Source organism: Centruroides sculpturatus, unplaced genomic scaffold (genome assembly GCF_000671375.1).
Source record: "Centruroides sculpturatus isolate CEXI.00-Female unplaced genomic scaffold, Cexi_2.0 scaffold329, whole genome shotgun sequence".
NCBI lineage: Eukaryota > Metazoa > Arthropoda > Arachnida > Scorpiones > Buthidae > Centruroides > Centruroides sculpturatus.
In genome coordinates, this window is record NW_019384479.1 from 234,655 (window position 1) to 256,387 (window position 21,733).

General features: G+C 27.5%; 1 protein-coding gene across 3 annotated transcripts in view; it reads left to right on the plus strand.

Moving 5' to 3' along the window:
• The first annotated feature begins 230 nt into the window (after positions 1-230).
• Positions 231-21,733, plus strand: part of LOC111621405 (glutamate-gated chloride channel-like) — a 133,903-nt gene continuing 112,400 nt past the window's right edge. For 2 of the 3 annotated variants that reach the window (XM_023363519.1, XM_023363522.1), the window contains exon 1: positions 12,300-12,450. The gene's annotated coding sequence lies outside the window, so the exon portion shown is untranslated. Of the gene's footprint in view, positions 396-12,299; positions 12,451-21,733 lie in introns of those variants that run through there. The other variant, XM_023363521.1, reaches the window with a different exon arrangement.

The following is a 21,733-nucleotide window of genomic DNA, read 5'->3' on the forward strand; positions in this document are numbered from 1 at the left end:
TTTTCTAATTGTTATTATCGAGATTTAAAAAAAAAATTTAATGCAATAAATATATATTAATATCTAACTGATCAAGTTCGAATCCGAAAGGATTTATTTTTATTTTATTTTATTTTTTTTATCTCTCTAAGCACTCTTTTACTTTTTCTCCCCCCCTCCTTCTTCTCTCTTCACCCCCTCAACTTGCGCCATCTGGCGGAAAGCCGTGATGCATGAATCACTCGAAGCAGAGCAGTCGAGAACTCTAGTGGTCTAAATGGAAGCCATTAGAAGCTGTTTGGAATTGGTATTATTTTTCTACCAAGTTTGCTGCACGCTGGCATCCACAAATATCTGCAGAAAATCATGTCTCGGACAATTGTTTCTTGTTAAGCACCAATTTAAGATTTCTTTCAGTAAGTTTCAATTTGTTACCACTCGTTTTACAATCTTCTAACATATATATATTAAGAAGGAAATTTTTAAGCATTTTTTACTAAATTTTTCGCCATAAGCGATTTTACTTAAAAATGAAGCAGAGCGAGAATCGAATTAAGATTTTTCGTACGATTAATATAGGAAAAGTCGCAATTAACTCCTCGATGCGTATCTTCTCTCTCACCAGCNAAGTAGTCACTGCTGATCACACAACTTCTCTATTAATCAATGCTTTGCTTCAGTAAATGCCAGGTTTTTATTATAAAATGTGTACTTTTTTATATTTTTTTTTAAAATCAAAATCAATACTAAATATTTGAAGGTATATATATATATATATATATATCTATACTCATCTTGAATTTTTCATCTTAATCTCAAAGAAACCAGAATGCTATGTATATAGTATATGTGCATAATAGCATGGACATCTGAAAATTTTCCAAGGAGGCAAAGCTTGGAGACAAATAATTACATAAATAAATTATTATTTTTTTTACAATTATATTATAGGATACAGTGTATACTATAATCTATTTTGATGCAATATTGTATTCAATACAGTATTTTCAAGACAGTGTCTCATGGTCGAGAATGTAAGGCTACATATTAGGATGCGATTTGAAGAAACTAGACGAGATCAAATATGGAAAGCTTACCTAGGAGGCTCGAATTAACTGTATACGAACTTCCGGTGTAGACCGGTAATCACGTGATTTCAATTCAAACATTTTCTCCAAAACGTAATACATAGATGACCGGCATTACTCTACTGTTGTCAGGAAAAGTATGATTTACAGGAGCAAGACATTTCTAATTTGAGATGGCGAGCATATATTTCAAATCGAATAAATTAAGAATATGATTAAAAATTGCAGCTCTTATACTAAATCTGAGGCATTTTTAGTCGATCCCAAGGAAGCGAGTGCCCCGTTTGCTCCTTCTGCGATTATAAACATTTGAAAATTATTTTTTAAGTGGGATCCACAAAAGATTAAGAAATAATTAATTTTTAAAAGGATAAACAGTAAAATTTATATTTAAATTTTATGAAAAATGTCTACTTATCGGCATTTACAAGTTTTAATTAATTTATCGCGAATTTCGTTTTCAAACAATTGAATTTAAGAGTGCATATTTTTTCCATACATAATACATAATTTGATGAAAGAATTAGATTACTGGGAGACATACTGTTAAAGTATAACGTGAACAGAAGTGCTGACATGATTTATGAAAATTATAATAATTCAAGAGTTTTTTTAAACGATGATAAATCCTATGATAAAATTAATATCCCGTTTAAATCGTATGTAAAAATATGAATTTAATTAATAAAACAAATAAACAAAACATTTTTTATAAGTGCATAAGCATGAAGTACATATAAAACTTTTGCAGTAGGGAAAATTATCGTTATTTCTTTTTAATATTTTAACTTAAAAACATCTTTATTTTTTTAATAATTTAATAAATTTATCAAGAAATTTATAATAATTTAAAAAAATAAAAAATGATTCTCGTTTGTTTATTTTACCGGATTGAACGTTATGTAAGTAAATTAATAGAAAATAATTAATTAATTCAGAATATCAAAGGTTAAAGGTTATTAAGTTATATAATTAATCATTAATATAATATTTAATTTCGTCTGTCTTTTCTCATTCGTTATTTAGAGTCATCGGGTCATATCGGGTCTCTTCTATTTATAAAATATCGATAAAATATTTTACAAAATTTCAATTTAAATTATTTAAATATTTTATTATTATTATTATTATTATTTAACTTATTCATAACACGACAAGGCTAATAACACGCGTGAGTTCGGATATTGTTTGCTGTAACGTGTTGATATCTTAGGTCAATTATAAATAAAAAATTGCTGCAAATGCCATTTTTAGAGGTATCAATATTAATATATAACTTCTATATGAATTGCTTTTCAAGAAAATAATTCTTCAGATAAAGAGAGGATTGTTGGACGGTGCAAAGTGCTGACTCCTTGGAACGTGTTCTGATCCTTAAAGAGCAATTTCGATTGCGTGGAGTTATTTTTTTATTATTATTATTTTTTTACCTTTTCTCAACTTCATTCTAAGCAGTAAAGAGTGAAGTAGTCACTGCTGATCACACAACTTCTCTATTAATCAATGCTTTGCTTCAGTAAATGCCAGGTTTTTATTATAAAATGTGTACTTTTTTATATTTTTTTTTAAAAATCAAAATCANTAAAATGGACGAAAGTTGTTAGAAGAGATATCTTAAAACGTAAGTTTTGATAGTTTCATCTTAAGAATGGTAATAAGCTTGAAGTTTGAAATATTGTATGCAAGTTCTCTCGAATACTGTTATAGAAAACGGTTAAACATCATCTGGCCAACGATATACAAACATTGGTTGATAGACAGAGTAAGAGGGGGTCCTCTTAAACAAGTGGTTCGCATCTTTTTCACAGATTGTAAAGTTAAAGAGAAAAGGTGAACAAGAACTTTAAAAAAATAAAATAAAAAAAAACAACCCTTCTTCTCTGACGAACAAAATGCCTTAGGAAATTGATTTCTTTGAGGCAATTTCATTTCCAAAATGACTTCCCATTTCTTTTCCAAGTCGCAGTTTGTCGAGTTTCAAAAGCTTAGAGATAAGAAAGAAAGAAAAGAGAAACATCCAAAAAGTGCATTTATCGCTTTTATAGGAATAAAAGTAAAAAATCACAAAGTCAAGTCTATTTAAAGCGCGATCTTGTTTTGATGCAAGGATTTTTTGGGGGATAAGAATTAGAAAAGGAAGTTAAGAAATTCTATTGATTTTGAATGCTTCGTAAGTTTAAAACATTTTATGGAATGGAATTAAAAAGTTACTATCAGCTTTCATTGAAATTTTGAAAAGATTTTACGATTATTCCGATCGGCAGAGATAAAACTTACTGTTAGTATAGGTTACTGTACAATACGTGAAAGTTATGTTCGTAATAATAACAATCATATAAATGGAAACGAGTAAATAAATATAAGCTGCTGCTAGAACTTTTAAAGTATTATCACCGCGAAAGTTAGTAGTTAGGAGCTTAAATTAGATTGTATAATGTTAAAGCCAACTAAAATTTCGATTTTATTATCTAGAGACGTAATATTTAGTTAGGAAACATGAATTCTTATCATTCGCGAATAAGGTTTTTAATTTTTGAAAGAAGTAATTTAAAGAAAATTAAAGTTAAATATATATATATATTTTTAATTATATTAGTGAAGGAGCTATGGAGAAACTTCTTCAGAATAGTTCCAAATCAAATTTCCGAGATCTCAGTTAGATCGATAGTTAACGCAATTGCAGTTATGTTGACAGAAGTGCAATATATAATAAAAGGAATCTCTTTTATTGCTTTCAGCGAAAATGAAATATACTTTCGACAGATTATAGACTTTACTTCTCGTTCCTATCCTTTTAAAAAGAAATATATTAAATCTAATAAATTATGAAGAGTTCTCGCTTTGTTACCGAGACAATCCTTACAAATTTAAATTTATATCGGATATACAGTAACTTATACTGTACTAATGTTTCGTAAACTTTAAATATAAGATTTTCCTTTATTTTAAAATTCGTTTGTAAACGAAATTTTAAAATATAGTAAAGTCTAAATGTATTTTTCGTTGATTATTCATAAATGAAGTCCATCTCCAGTGATCGAGATAACTGCGGATCTGTTAAAGTGTCTAAAATAAACATAAATTAGCTGTGTATCCCGTTGATGGCTTTTGAGGGGTGGTGAGTGTGAGTTGTGATAAAAACAATGGTCTGAGTAATTAAAATATACATTTCTTGATCTCAATATTTACAATAATGAAACTGCAAAACACAAAAAAAAATTGCTCGGGTTAAAATAAAAAGGGAGTAGGAATCAGACATGCTTGTTCCATAAACGTAACATTGTACTTTTGCCACTTCGTCACGCCTGAACCATTTTATCTTTCTCAAATCTTTCTTTAGAGGCATTATCTATAGCATAAGAGCTTTAATTTGATACCTTAGCCATATTTTTAGCCCTAGCCATTTACTCAAACTAAGTCGGACAAACTGAAACCCTCTTTTAATTAACATATAGATTGTTACCTTTTAAGTCACTTAAAATCGATATTGATGTGAATAAAAATTTATTTATTTTATTTACAAGTCGGAAATGTTTTAGGACAACAGATTTTCTCTCCCACATCAACATACAAAAGGGGGGGAAAAGTATCGTACATAGTTCCTAAAATAACATAATTTTGATAAAGTTATGAATATAATAACAATACCAAAATAATATTTAATATATTTTTAAATCATAAAAATATATTTTAAAATTCGTTTAATTCTGTTTACATTTGGATTATAATGCAAATTTAAATATATATAGGCCTATAATCGATCTGGAATAATTTAAAAGTCGGTCCATGGATAATTCAAAAGTTAGAAGTAATTTTTTTTAATGTTCCTGAAATAAATACTAACAATAAATAAGAATAATATATTATTCTAGAAATTTTAAAATTTAAATTACTTTAAAAATTATATTTTTCTGGCGTAAATAATTGCAGTTAAAAATATATGCGAGTTAACGAAAAAAAAACCATTTTTTTTAGCATATTTAGACTTTGTTAAAGATTTCTATTGATTAAAAATAAGATAATAATAATAATATTAATTATTGTAGCTACCATAAGAGATAATGGCGCTTATGATTTCAGCAAGAATGAACAGAGAGCGAAACAATATCCGTGCAACATTCACTCATTCGTTGGTACTTCAAAATTTGCACCTTCAGCTACACAAGACATCATATTTCAATATAGAAAATAGAAAGAAGAAGAAAAAAAAGAAGTATTTCCAACGAATATTGATACCTTGCAGCAAAAAAGCAATGCAGAGAATCGATTGACGGATTGATACAACTCAGTAGAGACGTAGCTGAATAAACTCCGAAGCGAATAACTGTGCAAATCATGTAAATCAGTCAAAAATCAATACAACTGCTTCCTATTTTTATTTTCAATTGAAACAATACTCCATACGAGTATATTGGTCGCGGCCATGTTTGTAATTATTTGAAAGTTTATCCTCAAGCTCTTCAAGTAATGAACCAGATCATTAATTTCTCGAGAGACTATTGGATAGTATTTCAATTTTTCAGTTTTCTTTTTTACATTTTATTTTTCTAACTCGTCATATTTTTAATTCGACCAATCCCCTCTTTTCTATTTTTGTATCCAGGTAACCTTTAAATTTAATTATTAAAATATAAAAACTTAGAAAATTATTTTAAATTAATTTTTTACTCTTATAAGTATGAAGAGAATGATGCGATTTATAAAATATATTTTACATGCTTTAATTGCGAGATATTAAATTAATGATAGAAGTGATATGTTTGTGTATACTTTCACGTTTATTTTAAGTGAAGCTGATGTATCGTCCAATGAAGGATAAGGGAAAATTCTCAAAGATAAAGAAAAAAAAAGCTGATCGTTCCAGAGATGGTATTGGTCGATGTTGATAGAAAAGATAAGATATATTGAGAAGCATTGGCTCATCCTAACTCAACTCTATCCAATGCCCAAACATATTGTAAAAGCGCGACGAGATAGAGAAAATTTTTCCAAGTTTCAATATAAGGCAAAAGAAATATTTGTTCTAAAAACAATTTTCCCAGGTAGGAAAGCGTGGTCAAAGTAGAAAAAAAATCCCCATCCGACATAGTTTAAAAAAGTGGAAATTCCCGGAATTCCGAACGGAAAAACGCCCGGGGGTTATTTGCTAGATGGAGAGAGAGAGAGAGAGGGGGGGGTTGGCCAAGCGTATTTCCGTAGACTGACACCAGAGGGAGACTGAAATCACGGTTGGGATGCCCCGGGGTCATCCCGAGTTAAAAATGAACTCGAGGAATCGGTTAAACAAGAAACAAATAAAGTCTCCAACCCGCCCCGAGCCTTAGTTAAGAAATTCTTTCTGTTAAACGAGTCATGCCATTGCTAAAATTTGCGTGGGACTCTTAAATCTAGTTACTTTGCTGCTTTAGAAGCATGAGGAATGATAGAGTAGAACGAATTTTAAGACTAGAAAGTAATATGTAAATTATTTATTTATTGCTATAAAAAAATAGGTATTATGCTCTCTAATATTTAAACAAAACAATAACAATTCACTTACATCTTAAGTTATAAAGTCCATATTTTTAAATAAATTATCAACTTTAACGCTGGTAATAAACTCAGAAATTTTATTATATAAATTCAGAAATAATAACATTTTTTAATTATTTTTTTAAAATAATTTATAACGTAATTATTTATTTAATTGAAAATTTAGAAATTCATTACAATTAAAGTACATTTTAATAATTATATAATGTGTTTATTAAAATAATAATAATAATTTGACTGTATCCTAATTAATTTTGTCAATAATATAAAGTATTAAACATTAATTTTAGCTTTTTGTTAAGGTAAAGTAAAATTTACGCTAATTTTAACATTTCACACACAATTTACTATTATATAAAAGTAATTTTGGATTATTGAAAGCAAATGAGCTGTTCAAAAAATTCGTTTAATTAATTTTAATTAGTGATATCACGTATAAGAAATTTTATTTTTTATCCTCCCCCCCCAAGTAAAACTACAACACATTATTTCCAGGTTTATAAATTGAATATTAAACAATATTAAATTTTATTTTAAAATCTACTGTAACAATTATTAGCGTATATTTGGGCCCGAATTAGAACGTGAAAACACCACATATCACTGTACAATCGCGGATAAAAAGTAATCTCTTAGATGTATACACGTGTTTGTCACATTTTCCTGTAGTTATTTGAATTTTTATTTAGTTATTTAAAAAATTAAGGTGGCCCGGGCCCTCTGGTCCCCCCTTGGTTACGATACTTGTAAACATCTCGTATACGTTTAAAATTAAGATTAATTTTGGATGTTTACGAACATATCTTTAGATTTATTTCTATAATCTACTCGGAAGTTAAATTAAATAATTTTTAATTATCGAAATTTAAAATTTATTATTGATGCCAACGTTTAAATTACATACAATTAAAAGCCAAAGACGAAGAAATTTGAAGGTAAATTTTTGAACGTTCTGTAATCTGCAAGAAAGCACGCAGCTCATTAAATATCCAAATGCCAGTGGAAGCCATTAAAGATAGGAGAAAAGCGCGAATCGGGTTCGTTTAAAAAGTCGATCTCCCTGGAGCATCTTAGAATCGAGTCTGATTTATGGAAAGGACCCGTTTGGAGAGGACCCAATTGATATAGACCAAATAGCATAGGTGAAAGATGCATGGGAGAGTCAATAATCAATAAGGGTTGAAGGTTTTTATCAAAAAAAAAAGGGGGTAATCTGCATGCCTGGTGACACTCCGCCAAATCCATTGAAGATGGAAGATTCGCCCGTCGCCTGTCATTCTAGAATTTATTTGAAGGGGATTTGATTCGTAAAAGAGTTAATGCTATAAAGAATATCCTTGCTAGGACCAAACGATGCTTTAATCCCTTTGATTAAATGAATAATTAAAATATAGCTTCCTTCTTCTCTTTCCCAAGAAATTATTATCCGCTTTTAAATATGCAGAAAAGAAAGCAAACGAATAAGGAATGGTAATTTCTCTTCTCTCGTTTTACTCTTTTCGATCTATTTAAGTAACTCCTTGTTTTCTTTTTACTAAATCTGCACTTTTCTTGGTCTCTTTCTTCTCTTTTTTGATTCTTTTCTTTTCGTTTCCTTCATTCCGCTCTGTATCATTTTAAACAGTTTCATTCCTTAGAATATTCAATGTAATTTCATAAATTTATTAATTCGTTTTAATTCTTATTTAACAGGAAACTATAATTTAATTTATTAAAAGTACATTTTTCTTTTTCTATTATTTTAGAAAGTTTCCTAAATTAATCTATAAGTAAGGCAACTACTTTCAACAACGTTTATAATACTTGTGATTTCGGTTTCTCCTCACAGCTGCTCTGTAATGTAAACGGCACGCTTACTTTTAAGATAAGTTAGAATAAAATATAGTCATAGAGTAAAGCTTGAAAGTATCATTTATTCCTAATAGAATATAAATAACAGGCAAGACAACTGTATAAAGAAGTCAAAATCACAAGTATTATATATATGATATTGAAAGTGGCCATGATCTTCTCGATCGTAAGTATTGGAATGGAGAAGAGATGTGTCCATTACTTAGAGACAGTCGACTTCATCAGCAATATTGTAAATGCAGTAACGAGATACCCTAGAAAGCATTTGATATTTTGATTCGATTTAAATTTTAGTATATTGCAGTACATGAAAATTGCTTACAACTTAAAAAATACATTTAATATTTTCCAAGTTTTAATGTTAGTTAATGATAAGATAAATTAGTAAATTTCTCTTTTAATCACTAACGTTTTCATTCTTCGTCTTATTGCTTAAGAAGTTTTACTCGTTCTTTAGAGAATCCCATTATTATTTTATATTATGTAACTTATATTTTTACTTGAATTTTTCACTATATAATTAATTTAGAAAGTCAAAAATCAGAAATTATATCTCGCATCTGTCAAGAAACTTAAAGAATTAAATAGAAAAATTAATTTTGATAAAGTTTTGTAGAAAATATAAACATGCCTCAGTAATGATCTCCGATTGCTATCTTGCATAATCACGTGCATGTTCTCATGTCTAGTTCACTAAATCTTGTTACTAAAGGTGTATACTTTTAGTCACGCAACCAAGGATAGCAGAAATCTTGCCTAAAGGAGGAGGAGGAGGGGAGTTTAATTTTAAACTTTACTTATGATTTTCTCTTCTAGTTATTAACAATGTCACATCACACCAATAAATTTATAAACTGATATTAACGTCCTTATTTTCTCTAGAGTTATAACCTTTAAAATTAACTGTGTAAAATTTATAAATTTTCTTAAAGTTTTTTAATCAGTAGAGACAAAAGGAAAGTAATTCTATAACTTCTAAAAATTTATTTTACTAAATAAGAAACATAAATAAAACCACTTATATTTTTAGTCTGTCTTGTATATGTCGTCTTCCATCCATAATTTCCATAACATTGTTGATCTTGCCTAATCCATGATGGACCCGAAAAAAGGGGTCCTGTTAGTGTCCCTATGTGAGAAAGAGTCACGTGCTTACATTTACAACACAATAAGTATTTTTTTTAAATAAAATATTAAAATATTCTAATTAAAGTTAGAGAAGTTTTCGATATCAGTATATTTTAGTTAGAAAAGTATTATTAAAAATGATTAAAAGTGTCGAAAATATTTGAAATGCTAATAAAATATTCGCTCCTTATCTACTCAATTTTAATAAATATTTTTTTAAAAAATGAAAATTTTAAACAGAATATGTTGAATATAAAAAAAAAATATATCTTTAAACTTATCGAGGGAAAAAACCTCGATTCTAGAAGATATAAGCAACAAACTCTTAGTAATAGTAGCCATTTATAAATATTTACATATATTTCAGACCTTATAAATTTCATATTTAAATTACTATAAAATTATTGCATATATTCTTTAAATGCAATAATTAAATTAGAACTTTCCTGTATTAAAATCATATAAAGTTACTGGTCATATAAGGATTCAAAAATTATCGAGTAGAATAAAAAAATGTAAAGATTATCTGATTATATAAGAGTTAATGATTACTGTTATGAGATAAAATATAAAGATAAAAAAAAGAGAAACAAGAGAGAAACAGTATACTTTTATGTATAAAGGAGTAAAGTAACATTAACATTAATTAATTTTAATAGGGTAATATATCTTTTGAAACATTCTAAATTGATTTATAGCATATTTGATTTTAATTACCTCTTAAAGGATAATGTACAGGAGTCATTAATATGGTACATTAATCTTTTTTATAATTTTTTTAAAACAGATGAATGTAAAATACGATTGATTTTACAGAAACTGTCGTTCCTTTGAATATCCGACAATTAAATCGACACGGCAGAAAGCAAGAATCCATTTAAAGAATTTATGCAAATAATTTTTATTAAAAAGATTTTAAAAATATAAAACGAATTTACCTTTTTTTGTTTTTTATCTTTCAAGCTTATCCTTTTTTTTGTTTTATTTTCTTTTCGCTTTCAGAATTCTGTTGCTGTTATAACAATTCATATGCAGATATTTAGTTATTTTAAATGTATATTTATTTAAAGAAAAATTTCTCATTCTGCATCTGTCCGTTGGAATTTTATAGAACTGAATGAGGTTTGCAAATAGATAAAATCCCTACTCATCTGTTGACGATGTTTCTGATAACTAAGTCACCCCCGACCTTTAATTCTTCTCCTTGGGACGTCCGAATAGGCTCAATCGATTCTATTGCAGGTATGGCTCGTGATCTTTGCCCTTACGAAAGGTCATCTTATCGCAAATCTGCAAGAAATAGGTAAACATTTTTTTTTCCTTTCTTTCTTTCCAAGAAGAAGAGTCTTGTTTTTCTTCCCTTCTGTATCGTGGAATTCTGTCAGAAAATCACTAAAGTTTACCACAACTTAATGAAAAAATGTTTGTAATAAGTTAAACTAAAACTCGATCGAATAATTGAGTTCAGAAAAGCGTTAACATTGATCAGGTGCGAAAACTTAGTTTGCAATCGATCAAGCGATCGTGGTTCAAAGGAATGTGGACATTGATAAGGCGTTATCTTTCTGATATATCATCACATAACCGTCTATACGTGAGACAAATTTAGTAAGGATCGCGTGATTTCTAACACAGAGTTTTAGATTTGAACGGAGATCATTTTGTTTATGAATCAGTCACGTGAACTTTTACCACTTTAAGATCGTATGTGATAATACCAATACATATGTACCCTAAACTAAACTGTATTCTTATATCTAAGAATTCCAATGATTACAGGACACAAAACTGATGCCCAAACAAGACTAAAATATAATTTTAAGATGATAAATATTTATTTATTTCAAGTTAAATAAAAAAAATTGAAGAAAATGCGAATGTAAATTAGATAATGATGAAAAATTGTCGCCTTTTTAAGAGAGGCGATTATCATCTTAAACAATTTATCAATAGTGAAAATGATGGAGGGAAAAATGACGATCAAAATCTCCACTTCGCTAGTGGATGACCCCAGTATCATCGGCGTCGTCACTCAACACTTACGAGATGATAATCACGACGAGTCATTATCGATTTATATAAGTTTTTATCTGTAACAAAAAACAAAAATAAGAATTAACGAATGATCAGAGTTTAGTTACGATCATTTTCATTATCGTCTTTCGATGCATTTGTTAAACACTTTAAGTAGTAACAAACAGAGGCGTTGCTCGGAAGCGTAACGTAATTTATCATTGAATATCACTTAACGCTGAAGTAGATTTTTGGTATGGGATTCTGCATTGCCGTCAGAGTGTTATCATTTCGGAATTTTAAAGATGCACGCCGTTCTAACAATCGTTCCGCACGGATGAAGATTCTTCTGCGATCTTGATCATCAGTTTGGACGTCGGAACAGTCGGAATATTCAACGATTAATTAGGAATTGGACAAGATTTTTTGTATTCCTCAAAGATTTAGATAGACGGGAAGCGAATTTAATGATCATCCTTTGGATAAGGGATTAAAGATTTAGAGATTAATACGACGGAAGGATGAGGGAGAGAGAAAAAATCACAACAAAAATCGCACATGTGGAGCAAACTCTAGTAACACGAATAATCAGTATTGGAAGAAGATACTGCGCAAAGTATAGGCAAAGTACGCGCATGCACGCCCCATCTAGAAGTACTGACAGCCATGCATCGATCACCTAAACTGTCTCTGATTGGTCGACGACATCCATTGCCCGGATGTCTGATCTTGGCCGAGCTTTGAATAGCCAGTTTATCGTCGAGATACAAGTAGCAGGGTTGGCTGTAGTACCGTTGTTGTCCTGCGGGTCGGCTGCCGGCAGGTTCAGCCGAGATGTTCGCCACACCGACCACTACTGGTGAGTAAAAGAAAACTTTTTTAAGCCCCGAAACTGCCCTGGACCGGGGCGTCACTACGCACTCCTCTCATTATAATGTTATATCCGTGCGGATGAAGCGAACGCGTTTTAGCGCCACGCATGCGCATCGATCGCTTCTCCCTTTATCGTGAGAAATAGAGAGAAGGGGTCTGTATTGCGGTCACGTGTGGCCAGTTGGCACAGAGGTCAACCTACTATATACGAGGATTAAAGATATTTCGAATTAAGTGCGGATCATGTAAGATGCTTTTTACTTCTTTTTCTCATAAGTCTGCTTCCCCCTTTTCTATCGATAAGAGACCAATGGGCCTATCTACCAGAAATAGTAATAAATTTTTAACCCTCTTTCGTATAAACTATTCGCCTATTGAAAATTACATTGATTTTATATAGACAGTTCGATTTTTATTAACTCCGGTTGATAATCGATTATCGGCATTTCGATTTTTACACCGAAATGAAAGCGAACATCTGGAAAGTCATTTCGAACTTGCCAACCTGCAAAAATCACTATAGAGTAGCAAAATAGTGATATTTTTCGAAATAAAATAAAGATCCACATTTATTTTTTCCTTTAATTTACATTTAAACTGTGTAAAAAAAAAAATATGAGTACTAACAAAGAGCGAGGCCGTTTTAGATAAAGGTATTTTCTCGAGTTTTTCTTCTCTTAATAACTATAAATTAATGCATTAAACACGATTTAAATCGATTTATTAACTAAACAGGTTAAAATATTTAAGTGAATTTATGACATATTGACTATTTATTTTATTCTATTTTTATGTTCAGCCGATCTATTTCATTTTTAGTCTTTATAGCGATTACAATAATGCTTTTACTATAATGTTTTACCACCAAAAATTCTTAGTGTAGACTGCAGTGCGGCTTGCACTTCGTGGGAGAATCTCCATCTGTTATGTATTCTCTTAGATCCTTCATGTTACGCTTCTTAGATCCAGACTCTCCATCTTCCCTTTGTTACTAATGAATACTAATACTTATGGGGATACATCAAGAACAACAACTACAAAACCTTTATGGCGTGTGAAAGAATTTAAAGGTAGTAACAACTCTCACTCTAGGATAATCTTTTAGTCTAGAGATGATTTTCTTGTGTGTCCGGAATGATTGGTTTCCTACAGATCTGTCTCCTATCTTGAACTCCAGATGTGATGACAAAATTGTCAGTATTTTAAATGACAAACATTACTTTATAGATTATTATTTAAATATTTATGAACAATATAAAATTCTTTAATTTTATACTTTTATCATTTTAAATATATCATATTTACTTTAAATTTATTTCGAAACTCGAAGGTTGGCTTCCTTGCAAAACTTCAAGTTATGATGGAAAGTAACATTTACAGGGTAATCAGTAATTCTAAGTTTAGGAAACAAAATCGAACGAGCTTGATTATATTCTTAGCAGAAAACTAATTAATGTAGATAGTTTTCAAAGTTTTATAACCATTAAAATAGATATTGTTATTAAAATATTACTGTAAAATCTGCACTGATGCATAACAGATTTAGGGAAGCAAAACTAATGAGAACAAGTTATGTCTGATTCTGAAATAGGACAAGAATGAAAACATGTTTATTCTCATTATCAAAGTTATATAGAATATACACAATAAGTATAAAAGTTTTTATAAGTTTCTTTATTTTTTTAATTATTATTATTATTATTATTATTATTCTTTAGAATTATATATAAGAAGAAAAAAATGTTCAATGTGTTGAATATAATCGTTAGATTAAAGAGTAAGAAAGATAAAAAATATAGAAAACATAAAAAATGATTTAATTTCTTTAAATAGGTTTGTGTAATATAATAATACTGTGAGATAACTAATAAATTGATAGTGAATTAATCAAGTTGAAGGAAAAAAATCCAAGAAATTCGTTTATCTGTATAGATATAAGAGAAAATCAAATGAATAAATAGCTTTTTTATCTGTCACCATTAGAAAATTAACGAAAATTTTAGTGAATTGGTAAATTTTATTAATAAAATTCTATAATTTATTTTTGTTATATTGGTAGCATCATTTTTGTCCAGCATATAACCGTCATACATTGTACAGCTGTTGCTACTTTCGATATACTAATTTGGTAATATTTCAGAAGGGGAAGAAGTGTATAAATTAGATGATATTTTGCACGACTGGCTTGTTTCAGGAACCCCTATCTGATTCAAAAATAATGTTCAGTGGAAAAAAAAATAATAAGAAAAAAGTGGCACAGCATCTCTTCATTATTTAAGTTACACTATCTTGCACATTTATTGATTATTATTATTGATTTTTGCCAGCTTCGGTTTAATTAGCGTGTTTGGATGCTAAATTAATCAGAATAAATGAAGTTTGACAGGCGTGTTGCTGTTTTCGTGAGGGACTTCAACCGATGGGACCAAAAACGAATTTTATACTCTACGGATTTGTTATTTCTTACATTTTGTTTACTGTTTTCTGGAGAATTCTATCGTTTAAAAATAAAATATTCACTATAATCCTGACAAAATAGACGAGAACTATTTATATTCTTTACAATAGGAATATTTGAATAAATGGTAAATAGTAAGATCTATAAAATATATTAAATGATGTTGCATGGTGTAGAGAGCTTTAAAATTGATTTAATGATGTTGTATTTTGATAAATATTAAAGGTACTTAGGGATTTTAACCTATTTATAGTACAGTACGTAGTGTGTGTGTAATATAGTTTAGTTCAGAATGTGGTCGAGTTGTATAGCAGCAATTTATTTTGAAGAGGTTTTGATCGTTTAGGCCTCCAATATAATTGCCTTATTGATGTCAATAAAATAGTTCTAATGTTTGCTTGCGAAATAAAATTTAGACATTTGTCCATAAATTATGAAAGTGAGTTTCATTATGTTTATGAGAATCTATACTATAATATATATAAATCATTTAATCTTTAAACGATAACAACATTGTTATAGAAGCAGAAAATATAAAGCAATAAAGGTAAATCACGAGTTGTTATAAAGCATATCATTTTCATATGTTTTCAAACAAATTTTGGAGACGTCTGAGAGAAAAATTTGTCTTTATTATAAAATTGTATACGTTAAATAGTAGAAATAAGTTTAAAATTTTAATAATGTCGATACTTTTATTCATCTGTAGTAATATTTAATGAGGAAATCTAAGCTGAGCAGTGGCATACTAAGATTTTGTTCTGGGGATAATCTATGAGGGTGATCTAAAAAGTACAATCAGAATGGAGAAAAATTAAGAGTAATAAAACCATTACATGTTTAAATATCTAGGTTTTTTCTTTAATTTAAATTTTATTCCTAAAGCCTCTTGAAGATCCACATTCACACCATCACCAAAAGTACGTCACAGATGCTGAGAATCATAAAACTAGCCTAAAATTCCATCAGATAATATTATTAAATAACACTTTTCCTTTCGAAATTTATTTTAGAAATAAAAGTTTTTAAATAATAATTTTTAAAACTTCAACTCAGATTTTCACTAATAGAATTTTAAGATATTGAATCGAAAAGGAAAATGAAGTAAGAATTTGCGGAATCGACAATTCTGAATTCGCTATAAAAGTAGACAAATGAGGGATAAAAGTGGCTTATAGAATGGATTAGACAGAAGAAGGAAGTATATACAAAAGTACATTAAACACTATATTATTACAGCTTGTTATTTTCCAAAAGTTGTTCTTGTTTATTCTAGGATACTTGTAACTTAGTAGGTTTCAGATTAAGAAAGAGAAGTTAGTCTTTTGTGTCTCAATAAAGTTGGATTTTGTGTTGTCGTAAATGCTATCCTTAATCGTGATTGGCTAGATTTGCAGCGATGCAACCATCCAGAGGCTATAGGAATTGATCTATTGAAATTTCTCTGCAGTATCTTTACTATGGGCATAAATGATGTTACATTAATCGTCGTTTAATCAAAAATAATACGTTTTAAATGGTAAAAATTAAGATTAATTTCTTAATTAATTTTAGTCTAATTTAAATGGTATGTTTGACCTTGAAGAAAAATCACAATTTTGGGAATTTTGCCCGAAACTATTTTAAGTTCTCAAGAAAGTGTGCTTTACATTATCTTTGGTGGATTTGATCAAATTCCAATTTTATGTGTTCGAATTCATTCTTTGATGTAACAGTCTTTTTGCCAAAATGTTGCCAAAATTAAGAATTTATTTCGTGTTTATAATTCCAATTTTTAGAATATTTATATCTATGTAATAATAACATAAACAATTAAATACAAATTAAATGATGATAGTTCAATTACATCTGAAATGTCCCAGTGAAAGAACATAGATTATTCTTATTAATTTCATTAAATATATTAAAATATTATTATATATATTACGTAGATACGGCCTTAGAAAGATTTTAAATATATTCAATGAATTGTATGCCTAGATATTATAAAAAGGTTCTGTATTTAAGTCGTGTTTTATAAAGTGTAGAGCGATTTATACTTGACAGATACTTTATGAAGTGGCCTATATTATACCATAAAAATTTATTTTTATATACCTTAAGTATCTGAAGCATTTCTCTTGAATTTTTTATATTTATATATCTAGTAACAAATGAAATTCTTATGAGACGTAATATTGTAATTTAGGCCTTAATAATTTTTACCAATGTAAAAATTCCTATAATTTTAATGAGAAATTATAAAAATACATTAAAATATTCGTATTTTAAACATTTTATTTCGAATATTTTCACGCGAAAAAGAGAGATCCTCTACTTTTTCTCCTTTAGAAAACACAGGATGATGCTAACTAAATTATTGACTTAATAATTAATTTTAATTTTTTTAATACTGCATAAAGCTGGAAATAAATTTATATATATTATATACATATACTTAAGATATTTTTTAAATTAATCTATGAAGCAGTAATCCAACAAACGTGACATTAAAAATAGATTCTCGGATGTTGTGTGGCGTGAGTCATTCTTTATAACGACATCCGATCTGTAAAATAGTGAAAGAAACGCATTTACAATGTATTCGATTGGGATAAGTTTGTTTTATTATTATTTTAAGATGAGGATTTTAAACGAAATCTTATTTATTTGTAAAGTCATGGCCGGTAATCAAAGTTCTGTAGACAGATGCAAAGACACGTGGGGGATTGCCCTAGGCATAGAAACGATAAAATTATGCTAAGTGAGTTCTAAAGCAACGAGTTTGTCGAACTAGTCAACGCATTAGATCTAATTGAACTGTGTAAGACGGAATATTAATAACTAGCAAATCGAATATGCGGTCTGCTCTTGGCCAACAACGTATTACATCAACACGAAACAGAATTATTATAAATAATAGCTAACAAAATTAATTTTCTACCCAAGATTTAATTGAAAAGATGGCACTTTAAGGTGGCGAAACCATTTAGAGAATGCCATCCGGATGAGTATCATTTTATCCAAATTGGCACGAATTTATGGTAATAAGAATGAATATGATTGATTATTTTACAAATTGTCAAAGATAAATTTAGAGAAATTCCTGTTATAAATATATTTATTGGCATTACAAATATTTTAATGACAAATTTAAACTTCTAATTATATATATATATTATATTTAAAATTTTCGTAAAGTGTCTTTATTACAGTCCAATTATCAATCCTAATTTTTCACTTACACTTTTTCCTATAAAATGAAAATGTACGAGTCTATTTAGATAAAAATTTTTAACAGGAAACAATCAATCAAAAAAAAAAAAATTAAAACATGAAAATAGATTAGATCTATATTTAAATTAACACAGAGACTAACGATTCAAAGCCAAGGCAAAAAGTAATTTTTTCTATACAACTAATGATAAATTCAAATAAAGGGCGGTGATACAATTTCGAAGAACGTATACAATTATATGATAAAAATAATAACACAGTTATATTTATATTAAACAATTTCATTTGCGTGATTTTATTACGATATATTTATATGAATTACGATTTCTCTTGAACTTAATTGCGTGTGATTCGTATAAAAGTGAAACGCCTAACTTTGCACCTGTGCAATTTCGTTATTATCGAAGTGTTTTGAGAAGCCGAAAAATTGAAAATTACTTCTAAAAAATAAAAAAAAATAAAAAAATTGACCCAATAGATTAGGCCACGCCGTACTCTCCGAAGGTTAATTATATATAAAAAAAAAAATATTCTCTCACGCCGGTATTTTTTTTTGCACGATAAAAGAGGAAAGTTTCGGGTGACTCGTCATAAGTTTAATTGATAGCTTATGCAGAGAAATTACCTTTTGTGAATTCATTAAATTAAACGAATTGTTCTGTCAAAGATAAATGAAGAATATGCATTACTACTAGAACATTAGACAAGCACAACTTGGAGAGATGTCATGGGTGCTAGGTTAGAATAATCTTGTAGGCGTGTCTTCATTTCATACCAAAATCTCATTAATGAATAAAACATGCATAACTACAGTTTCTTGGAAGACGAAAACGGTTTATATAGTCTTTATTGTTTACGATTTTCTTTCTCGTTTTAAAGTATTATTGTGAAAGATCTAATGGAAATGATTTCGATTCCCTGTTGAATTTTTTGCTTATTCTGTTATTAAAATTCGCCAATTGTTATGAAGTAATATGAAAATAATCTCTTTAAATGGTCGTTATAGAAACGAAATGAATTAATAAGATGATGACGTTACAGTCATTTAAAATTTTAATTGTTAATATTTAATAACAAGTAAACAATCAGCCTATACGTAAACTTAAAAATTCTTATATTTTTTATTTTTAAGAAAAATTGTTAGTAATTTAAGTAGCATTTTTATTAGTTTTTAATAAAATATAAGCCTGTATTTTTGTATATATTCGAATTTTATTAGGAGCATTTAAATTATGAATAATTTAAGTGATACTTTAGAAATTTCAAAAGTTTTTAAAATATCATTAACTGTGAGAAACTTGATAGTTGATTTGTAAAGCTAATTTCTTCGTTCAAGTACCAAATTATATTTAGAAGCTAATAGAAATTTCTAATATATATATAGAAGAGTGTGCTTTTAATTAATAAAGTCTAATGTGTAAAATCCTCCCAGAAGAAAAGACAATAATTTTTAATGAATATTTTATAACCACACCCAAATTCTATTAAAATTTAAATTTACAAAATATAAAATATAATGTTTTATGTTACTTAATCCTAATTAACACTTTACATAATGTAATTTTAATTGGTTTAAATCATATAACAATAATTTTTATTGGATAAATTATTAATGACGATTTATATCAGTAGAAAATTATTATTATGTATTTATTATTTTTCGTTAAATTATTTTAATTAAAATATGTTTAACTAAATTAAATCAAAAATTTATAAAGGATACATATATTTTTTTATTAATATTTCTATATTTTTCATCAAAAAATTGATAAACACGATCGATATTTATTGATTGGCATAGGATTGCATATTCATATCTGATACACTAATAAACAAAATTATGTAACAAGTAACAAGGTTTACTTATAATTCATTTATAACACAATTACAATTTTTTTTTCTCATTAAATAATACTTTAAACGTTTCCTTTTAACTTAATTGTACGCATTTAATAATGATAAAGGAAATTATATTTCAAATATTGCTCGAATTTAACTTAATATATATTTCTTACAACATTTGCAAAGATATCTGTTTTATCTCTTCGAAGAATATAAAAAATATATATATTTATTACTGATTTATTTATGTAAGAAAGAGCCGCGGGCTTTGATTTTTTAATATTTTTTATGACAACAGCTCATCTATTAGTTTAAAAACAAAAATATACGTTCCTTTCACAAAGAATATTCGCATATAAAAATCATTTTTGTATATAAATATACATAAATAATAATTATTTTTTTAATAATAATAATAATAATATATAGGAATAGCTAGATGTAATGTTAAGGGAGAGACTTCAAGACAGGAAAACACTATGTACAATAATCATAATAAATAAATTGATTAATTATTTTAGTATATTCCATGTAAATTATGTTAATATTATAGGCAACTTTAACTAATAATTAATCAATTAATAAGATTGAGAGATGTGGAAGAGAAAGGGATAGAAAAAATTATAAATAAATTACGTAATATAATTTTATATTTTAAATATTTTACGGTTTATATTTAAATCCGAAATAATTAGGAATAATATTAATTAAATCTTAATCACTTAACTCTTGTAAATATTGAAAATTTTAAACGTATATAGTCGAATTAATTGTAATTATTATTAATTAGTATTTAAATTTAAAATGATTTAATTTTATTTAATATGTTTAAACAGGGAAAAAAATTTTTTTTTTCTCCCTTTCTTTATGAGTTAAGCACGAAAGAAAATTAATAATTTAATGTATAAAGTTCGTAAATATTAATTATATTATGAAATTTATTAGAAATTTTATACAGGAATTTTGCAAAAAAAATATGAAATAATTATATTTAAAAAAATGTTGGATTTAAAAAATCGATTAAAAAAAATAATAGAATTTTTTAATTTTATTTTAGATGAAAATCGTTAATTATTTATAAGTGTATTTTTTTTAATTGTTTAAAGAAATTTTGGAGAAGTATTTTTAATTTTTATGCGTTGGAATGACATTTAATCGATGTTTCGAGGAAAATATGTAAATAGAATTGAAAAGAAACATTTATTTTATTTACAAAAGTAAATATTCTATACAAAATAGTTTAATGTTACATAAAAATTTTAAAATTCGAATATATTAAATGAATATTTGAATTCATTTAAATCAAGATTTATCTTTTTAAAACATGCTTAAAGCAATGTGTTAACAACGGGTCAAATTATCTTTATTAACATCAATATTCTGAATTTTAAAGATTAATTTTGAGAATTTAAAATATAATTTCTTATAATACCTTAAATAAACTGAATAAATATAATAAATTAATCATTAATTTATTATTATTATTATTAAAAAAATAAGGTAAAGCTATATACATGACACTAAAGATAATTTCCTTCTCTTCTATTAATTTATTAAAGAATATTTTGATAAATGAGATAATATTAAAACGATTTTGAGTCCTTAAAGAGATAAAAAATTCTTCCATTTTGAAATATTTTATATATAAAAAGTAATCTACAAGAGTAAATAATTATTCTGTTTATAAACACTCGTATCATTGCCTGCTTGTTAATTAAGAAATTAATGTTATATATAATATAATGCAGAGAAA